Consider the following 6,000-nt stretch of genomic DNA (forward strand, 5'->3'; position numbering starts at 1 on the left):
ATGTAAAATAAAAAAAAGTTATGGCATTTTAAAGTTTTGCTTCATTTCACAAAACAGTTATATGCACATCTTGGTTGGTATGCAAATGAGGAACTGATGACATCACTCACTCACTATTTCTTTTGTATTTGATTATATGAAATATGAAATGTTTTTATTTTCTCGTCATTATCATGTGAAATAAAGTTTCATTCCTCCCTGAACACGTGGAATTCCATTAACATTTAGTGCCTCATGGCAAGGAGGTCATAATCGTCAAATTCGTAAAAATTGAAATATTGTATAATTCAAACAATAAAAAACAAAAGAAATAGTGAGTGAGTGACATCATCGACTCTCTTATTTGGATGTAACTGGCTCGTTCATATAACTATTTTGTTAAAAATAAGCGAAACTTTGAAATGTCCTAACTTTCTTATTTTACATCCGATTTTGATGAAATTTTCAGAATTGTGCTTGTCTGATTTTTCTCTATTGATTCAAATCAAAATTTTTCTGATGTGGACTTGACCTTTAAAGTGCAGGGGCCGCGGAACCGGGGGGGGGGGCTTCAGCCCCCAAGCCCCCCCCCCCACTTTTTTCCAAAACCATGTACAAAAACGCAAAAATGACCATACGATTGTGATTTTTTGTATGGTCAGCCCCCCCCCCACTTTGAAAATCGTTCCGCGGCCCCTGAAGTGTGATACCTTTCCATGACCAGTGGCGTAGCTACGGGGGGGCCTGTGGGGGCACGTGCCCCCCCTGAGATTTGGTGTGCCCCCCCAGAAAAAATTGGCAGAGCAAAAAAAAGAAAAGAAAAAAGGAAGAAAGAAGAAAGAAAAAGGGAAAAGAAGAAGAAAGACAGAAGAAAAAAGAGGAAAATAAGAGGAGGAAGACGAATGAATGAAATAATGTGAGGGGAAGACTTGCAGTTAAAAAAAAATCTTTTCATGTTACTACATAAAATTTTTTGCTGGCGCTTCGCGCCATGATTCATATCTTGCTCAATATACTGATGTGGAGCAAGTTTTGAAGTCAATATGCAAAACACATTTTAGATCGGACATCGAGCTTTCATTATTTTTTTTTCCTTTACAAATTTAAGTGCTCTGTAAAATGTCCGTTTTATGGTCTACATATCAGCATTTTAAGCTCACGCTGCGTGGTCACATTGTTTGATTTGCCAAGTTCATATTGTCTACGTGTATTCCATAATGTTCCATTTAACAAATGTATTCAGAATGCCCAGATTTTAGGTCTAAATATAAAACGTGCGCGATAGCGTGCATGTTCTTTATTTAAAATGTACTTAAATTATCCAGTTTTACATCAGAATATCAATAATTGCCTGCTCACGCTTCACGATCGCATTATTAATGATACCCAATTGACTATATCCTATTTATGACTTACAAAATATGAATAGAGTTTCCCGCTTTTAGGTCTAAAATCTCAATTTTCTTCCTCTCGCGCTTCGCGCTCGCATCAATTGTTTAGTTACATACCTATCCCATTAATTAATACAAAAAGTGCTTAGAATGACCATTTTTTTAGGTCGGAATGTCAAAAAATCGCATTATTGAAATATATACCGTCTTCGTGGGTGACTGTAAGCAGTCCTTAACAGGTCCCTTTTCGATAATGCTAGAACAGTTGATAAAAATTTCTGTTCGCGCTTGGGGGTACATACGAATCTCGTTCAGGATCACACATAACATTGCCCAGAAAATTAAACTTCAGGAAAAAAGACATTAAAGTAAAAAAAAAATCGCTCGCGCTTCGCGCTCGCACTTTTTATAAGGCTTATGAGATTATTTTATGTTTATGTTGTTTTATAAGAATAAAACTAACAGGTGACTGATATAGGTGAAGATAATTCCGGGCCCCGTCCCCTATTGGCGAAAGTCAGATCCGCCTTTGTGGACACATACACACCGGAAAAATGGCCGGTGCCCCCCCTGAAAAAGCAAGGACTCCCCAGTGCCCCCCCCCCCGGGAAAAAAATCCTAGCTACGCCACTGTCCATGACTTCTTACAAAAACAAGATATAACAAAAATAAAGCAGGACACAAATTTAACCTCTTTCAGGGTCTGACTCTCTTGAGAATGTTCTTGCTTTACAGTTCAATAATGAAGCATGCACTTCTTTTTTGTTGCTCGTTATGAGGTTCGTTCGGTCACAAGAAATGGGATTCGCCCACCACTCATTAGGGGAGAGATCAGTGGATTCGCCAACTACATGACTGTATACAAGCAAAGGCCGAGTGATGGCGCGAGACCATTAATGCTGAGGGAAAATTCCGAAATGTATTTGCAGCAATGCAAACACGAGAGGTATGGGGAGATCGAGGCAACGCTCCGACCGTAAACATTGTAGACAATATACGACACAGATTTCGTTTTGTACCATACCTTGTGCTTGAAAGTGCATAGTGAGTCACGCACGGAGCGACCCCCCCCCTTTTTTACATGGTTGAATATCAGTTTGACTGAGATACCAATATATTTCTTAATATATAAACACAAACAGGTGTTATGCATAATTTAAGTTCAGGTCACAATCGCAATAACGTTTTTTCTACCTAACGGCTACAATTTAGTGCACCATTGGATTTGATGATCAGCAAGCGCTCCGGCTGTCAGGGGACTTATCAAGGCTCTTTTTCTTTCTTTGAAGTTAAATTATTATTCAAATGAACTATCATTCAATAAGGCAGGGTAATCACTGCCATACTTCCAGTAGAGAAAAATAAGAAGAAAAATGATTAATTAACAGGGAAGACAGCCATATAGTATTTAAAAAGAGGTGGGTCTGTAATTCTGTATAGAGAAAACAAACATAATGGCGATCGATCTCGCATCTTGCACCTTTCATTATAGAACGACAAAAATGACCTCAATGTTTTTGTTATTCTTGATTTCATTTTCTTTCTTTTTCAGTCATAATCAGTATTTTTCATTACTTGATATCCTTTTCTTATCTCACCCATGATTATATAGGAAGCGGGCTCTGGTCTAGTCCCTCGCTCCCGGGGGGGGGGGGCACTTACATTGATGAGTGGATACCATGCGCGACCCAAAAAACACGTAAAATGATGTCCTTTTCACGATAGGGCACGTACGTAACGTGATAAGGGTGTCAAAAACACAAAAATAATGAAATAATGTATCTATTTCGCAAGGAAAATTACGTGTTTAGGGTCGAATTTGCGGGGAGGATAAAACAAAATTAAAATGTTTTATAAAGGATGTCCTTTTTGCCCCAACACTTCGTGTTTAGAGTCCGATTTGCGCGAGGTGTAGAAGGTGGGGTCGTACTAAACCAAATAAGGTAAAGCCGACGACCGAAGGACCCGTAACAATAAAACATTCCTGTACTTGTTTAGAGGATCATTTCGGGGAATATTTGCTAATAGTATCGTTTTGTTTCCAATACTTGTTAAGGGTAGGGTTTCACACGCCAATACTTGTTAAGGGGTGCATTTTCAGAATATGGAAATTACGTATTTAGGGTGCTTTTCGAGACCCCATGGTCGCGCATGGTATCCACTCGTGAATGGAAGTGCCCCCCCCCCGGGCCCTCGCTATATTGCGTGGTCATTCTATTCGTCAACGCATCCAACAGAAACTGAATTGAGAAGACAAAGATCTTATCGGTGTGTTGAGATTTGTGTTACCTTAGTTTGGGAGTGCCAGATGGATGTAATTTTTTAGATTCCTATATACATGATATACATACATTTCCATGGCAGAAATCAGCAGAAAAAATTATCTAATAGGATTATCATTCGGATGCAACACAATTAATATGCTGCTATGTGAGTGGAATTTTATAGGTATAGTCCTATATGCTATGAACACTAACAAAATTCATTGGCAAATGCTATAAGCGTCGTATATAGTGTAGCGGTTCCGACTCGCGCCTTGCAATCAGAGGGTCGTGTGTTCGAATCCCATCACCGCGGCCTATACGTCCTTTGGCGTCAATCCACACTCTGGCACTCTCCACCCGGGTGTTAACCCGGTTGGATGCGAAAGCCTATGAAGTTTGCCTAGCAAGTCTTGTCGGAATGCTCCCCAGGGAGTGGGGAAAGTGTGTGTGTGGGCATGTCACATACAATTTTACAGATGTAACTATTATTATTTATCATTTTTACTTTCTTTCTATTAAAATAGAAGATTTTCTTCGAAATTATATTCCATTCGTTATTTTAGGATGTTTTCCACTTTAAAAAATTAAGCAAGTGAAGCCTATTACTCCATCAGCAAGTTGTTCAAACTTTTAAACAATGATATTGTTTAAACATTTAGATAGTTCAAACTATAAAAAAATCTGAACAACTTGATTAATTTTATAAGAAACATATTTGAAACTACAACGTGCTTAATACTTTATACAATTAACACTTTTAAACGGTTCAAATGTATAAAATCTAAAAACAATATATCAATTTGATTTTCAACAAATTAAGCACGGTTTTAACTTTTAAACAAATATACTGTAAATTTCATGTAGTAAACAGCGTTGTAATTTTAAATATCGTTTTTACTGTGTATTTGGTGAAAATTTGACGAAAATCCATCCAAGATTATTTTGTAACAGAGTGTCACAATAAATTTTAAAAGTTTTATTTTGGGTATACGTGCCTTTTCTTTGTGCAAAACAGTGTAACCCATGCATGCATGGTGCAATGTTTCTACAATATGAAAATAAAAATTCAGTCATCATGAACAAGTAAATAAAAAAGTAGGAATTGACAGGCCCTGCTATATGGCTGCCTATATATAACGCTACATATTAAAAAAATTAATGTAAGAGGCCTATATACTAAATACAAGATTTAAGTGCATTTTTGTAAATCCCGAGAACAGGGAATCACCAAGCACGAAGTGCTGAAGCATTTCGTACGTTGGACTGTAATAAGGCTCGTTAATACAGGGGCAGCGGAACCGGGGGGGGGGGGGGGCAGGGGCACTTGCCCCACCCTGAAAAAATCTTGTAGAAAAAAGTGCCCTAGCTCATTCAAAATACAAAATGCACTTGTTTTTTTCAAAATGAAATGTGCCCTTTTTCAAAATACCCATTTTGAAGCAAAACATATTTTAGGTTATAATATGACAAAAATATTTGGCTCACACCTCGCGCTCAAATCAATTTTTGTTTACTAAGGTACTTTTTTCTGGGGGTGAACTTGACCTTAGCACCACTGACAAAAAGCGAGTTTTATATACAACTTAATTCAGATTTGATTTTTTTTTCAAACCGCTCGCTCGGTACGCTCACTCGTGGATGAGCCTAATTTCAATCTATTCAACCAAAAATATCAATATATAAATCATACAGTGTACATAATAATGCAATAGATAATACAAAATATGCGACTATGATCGGAGAGCATATTGCTTGTAGAGAATGGACAAAAAGTATTTTAAAAATTCGCAATGTGAAAAAAATAACATAACAGTTTAGCTCCCCCCAAATAAAAATAAAGAAGCATGCAAACTTCATCTGCAGACATAATACGCAAACACACTCACACACAAACACGCACACTAACCCTGACAATGTAGAGTATAGGCCACCTATATGCCCTATAGGGCCTAAATAAGTTTTGAAACGGGGTACAGATAAGCGGCAATCTTTGATTCAACTTTTTTATGACCGGTATAGTGAAGGTTAAAGAAGAAAGTCTCATTTTAGGAACATGGAAATGATCTTTTTGTTGCATAATTATGAAAGAACACGGATTGAGTGAAAACATAGGCCTATTGCAATATTTTCAATTAGAAGTCACTTCAACATGGCTTTGCTCAACTTAAAGGACAAGTCCACCCCAACAAAAAGATGATTTGAATAGAAAGAGAAAAATCAAACAAGGATAACACTGAAAATTTCATCAAAATTGAATCTGGAAAGACGAAAGTTATGACATTTTAAAGTTTTGCTAAATTTCACAAAACAGTTATATGCACATCCTGGTTGGTATGCAAATGAGGGTACCGGTGACACAACCCACT

The sequence above is a fragment of the Lytechinus variegatus genome, chromosome 1, assembly GCF_018143015.1.
Source record: "Lytechinus variegatus isolate NC3 chromosome 1, Lvar_3.0, whole genome shotgun sequence".
Taxonomy (NCBI): Eukaryota; Metazoa; Echinodermata; class Echinoidea; order Temnopleuroida; family Toxopneustidae; genus Lytechinus; species Lytechinus variegatus.